Here is a 3,995-nt window from a genome sequence, read left to right on the forward strand (position 1 = left end):
GTTGAAGGGACAGTTTTACCCAAAATTTGTCGTAGAAGAAGCTTGGGCAAAGTTGTAAGGGTTAACACAACGGAGCACAGTGGGGGAGTATGTTCGAGAGTTCAAGGAACTCATGCTCAAATTTTTAGATGTAACTAAGAAAGAAGCATTGCTAACTTCTCAGAATGGATTAAAGCCGTAGGTCAGACAAGAGGTGGAACAAATAGGTGTCCAAAAGCTGTCAGAAGTCATGACAGTAGCGGAATCCGTGGTCAAGCTTGGTTTAGGGAAAAATAAGCTTGGGTCTTCCAAGTTCGAGGAAAAGAGCGTATGTAAAAAGGATCACAAGAAAGATATTGTTGATGACAATTGTGGTAATAGGAAACCACAAGTTGAGAAGAAGAAACCCAACAGGAAAAGGGGCAAGTTGAAATGTTTTTTCTATGATGGTCTACATATATTGAAGAAACATCTAAGGAAATTCACGCTTTTTAAGAAAGAGAAGCCGATTGGTAAGGTATTGGGGCTTGGTTCAAGCGTAAGGGGTGTTGAAGCCAATGAGGGCGAAAGCGAGAAGAAGCCAGTGGAGTGCTTCTTGTGTCATGGTCAGCACAGGTTGTAGAAGTGTTTGAAAAAGTCTGTCATCGAAGGGGACAATGGAGCTGATAAGGAGCCTAAGAAGCTTGGTTCAAGCAAGGGAAAAATCAAAGCCAAAAGGGCAAAGAGGAACAAAAAGAAGCGAGTAAATTGCTTCTTGTGCCGTGGTCTGCATGAGTTACGGAACTGTCCAAAGCAAGTCGTAGTCAAAGGAAAGGCAAAGTCTGACCTTGGTGAGTCATCGGAGGGGCTTCCACCCAAAGAAGACGTGAGTTTGTCATCAAACTTAAGGGAAAAAGTTAAGATGAAAACAATGAAGTTGGGACCAATGAGGCTTAATTCGAGTGAAACATCGGAGTTGGTAGAGTCATTGACAAGGCTTCCACCTATGGGAGAGGTGGGTGGTGCATCAGACTTCAAGGAAAAAGAATTGATTGAAATTGGACTGTTGACCAGAGTAAATGAAACGAGTAGGACGGTTCGAGTTAAGAAGCAACGTAAGCCAAGGCAAAAGTCCTGAAGGAAGGGAAAAGTTAAGACGTCGAGACGAGACCGAGACGAATCAAGTTAGTGCCATTAGAAAGTTGCAACGAGGGCGTTGCGAGAATGGGTGGGGGTGAATGTCACAGGCCGCAATTTAAAGCTTGTGACCATCGCACCAAATGCATTCGATGGAGGTCTATTGTGTAGATGGGGATTATTTGGCTCGCAAGAACTGACCTGATTCAGTAACCTGTTGGAGATGCCTGGTTGGCCCGATAATAAATATATGACAACTTAGGCTATTTTGGTAATTAATCTTAGAAGATTGACAAAATCATATATTGTAAAGATTAGATTAGAATTGATATGGCATATCTTGTAAATTCCATGATTTGAGGGATAGGATGAATCTCGTCTGTCGATGTATTGTAATCATGACCGTCGGTTTTGGGGGAGCTCAACTATAAATAGAAAGCCTCCCCCTCATTTGTACTCACTCCATTCACTGTTTCATTATTCTTTGTGAATAAGATAATATTAAGAGCATTTACTCAAACACCTTGTGTGCGTTCTTTCTATTGTTCTTTTGTTGCTCCTTTTGGCATAAATTGTTTCTGTTATACAAATTTGTGCCTTGGAGGAGTTCTTAAGAATCCTCAATTGAGTAAAGGCTGACTTAGGCGAGTTTGGATAAACAGATCGCCTAAGGCCGCATGGATTGTCAGACGAAAGATCTAGCCCAATGAAAGAATCACGCATACATGCCAAAAAAAAAATCTTTAAATACACTTTAATTTTTAAAAAAATAGCAGGTAATAATTGCCTTTTTTATTTTTTAAAAGTTATATATACTATGATCAGAAATTTATCTTTTAATATTTACTTCTTCTTTTTTTGTCATTGTAGTTTTTAACTTCCTCTATTGTATTTTTTTATTATAGGTTCTACTCGTGTTTGTTTTTTCTGATACAATGCCTAAAATTACCCATAACCCTTCCCTAACTCATAAATAAAAGGATAATGCACTTCGATACACTCGAACCTCCTCCTATATTAGTAACAATGCCTATTTCAATCAAGCTAAAACCCAATCGACTAATCTATTACAATTTTAATAGAATTAATGTGGTAACCTCCATGCTGATCTATGTATATTTCATTGTTGATGTGGATAAATTTAAATATTTTTTTAAATTTTTTATGAAGTGCAAGTGAATTGTCATGCGAGTTTTCATATCACAAACCATTAAAATTTTAATAATTCAATTAATTTTTCATCTAAAGAACAATGATTTGATTAATTTTGAACATGTGTGTTGGCTTGATGGTCAGAGTGTTTCTCACCTCATGTGTAGCCTGGATTCGAACCATAGTAATTCTATAAAAAAATTTGATTAATTTTATAAATTTAAGGTCGAAAAAAATCTAAAAGAAGAATTAGTAGAGAAGCTATAGATATTAAACTAAAAAAATCACTTTATAATTAATTCTTTTTAGAAACATTTAATTCGATATTATTTTAGTCATAATAAATTAAGAAAAGATTCTATGTATAGTATAACGTCTTCAAATCGAGATTCGAGATCTGTTCTTTTCTTTTAGCTTTGGTTAAATATTATTACATCTCTACCACACACTCAATTTTGTTCTTTACTTTCATACTCTCCCTCCTTTTTTCAAACATACCTTTTTCCTTGTGGTAATTTTGGATTAATAAATATCCGAATTTATATTAAAAATGTCGAAACCATTTTTAGATTTAAAAACGATGGGGATCGACTTTTTGAAAACAAAAACGTGGAGTCGCCGCCAATCTTTTGTTTAGGTGTGATTGGCTCACATGATAAAACATTTTATTCTATTTAAATCAATTTTGGCCTACATAAATTTGAGAAAACGAGTTTGGGAGTCGGTTACGTATGAGGAAGGATTAGCACCCTCACTACGCCCAAAATTGGTACCAAATTGATTAAATATTGTCCTTATGTCTGAGATTTGAAACTATTTTTGAAATATGGTTCCTTCAAAAACATTTGAATAGCTCAAGTTGATCGTCAAAATTCTCTTGTTTCAAAGGAATGTAGCACCATATCCAATACGATAGGACACGATCCTTTATTCCCTCAAGAACACGATAAATTTTCGACTTCCAAAAATTTATACATTGAAAATTACAACAAGATGCCCAATCATTTAGTCTAATGAAAAAACGAAACTCAGCACGGTAGGGCACGATTCCTCGAACTTCCTAACATTGAACATTGCATTGTTTTAGAATTTAAAGAATACGAATGAAATTCTAAAGGAATATTTGATTATTTTGAATAAACGAGAAATCAAAACCCAACACGATAGGGCACGGTTCTCCGAATTTTCAAGCATCAAATATTGCATTGTTTTAGAATTTAGAAAAACACGAGTGAAATTCTAAAGGAAGGTTCGATTATTTTGAACAAACGGGAAATCGAAACTCAGCACGATAGGGCACGATTTTCTGAATTTCCAAACATCAAACATTGCCTTCGTTTTAAGGTTTAAACGAGTAATTATAAAACCAGCTTGAAATGCATTAATTTGACTTGAAATAAATATGAAATAATTAGTTTTAAAGAGTTGGGAATTATGAAGTGATATTTGTAAACCCAAAGAGGAAAAATAAAAAACATAAGATAATATGCATGTATGAAGTACTATGATGGATGAATGAATATAATTCATTTAATCAACTAACAAAATAAACAATTAAATTCAACCAATCTAAGAAAAATATTATCAATTTTCTAAGCATGAATAAAGAATAATCAATATAATAGTAATACAAGATGAAAATAATATACAACAATAATATACGCAACCTAATACAACACAATCAAATGCAAAATATGCAAAACAAAAATGAAGGTTAAGACATATGTATAAGACAAATCTAAAAGGAT

The sequence above is a fragment of the Gossypium hirsutum genome, chromosome A09, assembly GCF_007990345.1.
Source record: "Gossypium hirsutum isolate 1008001.06 chromosome A09, Gossypium_hirsutum_v2.1, whole genome shotgun sequence".
Taxonomy (NCBI): domain Eukaryota; kingdom Viridiplantae; phylum Streptophyta; class Magnoliopsida; order Malvales; family Malvaceae; genus Gossypium; species Gossypium hirsutum.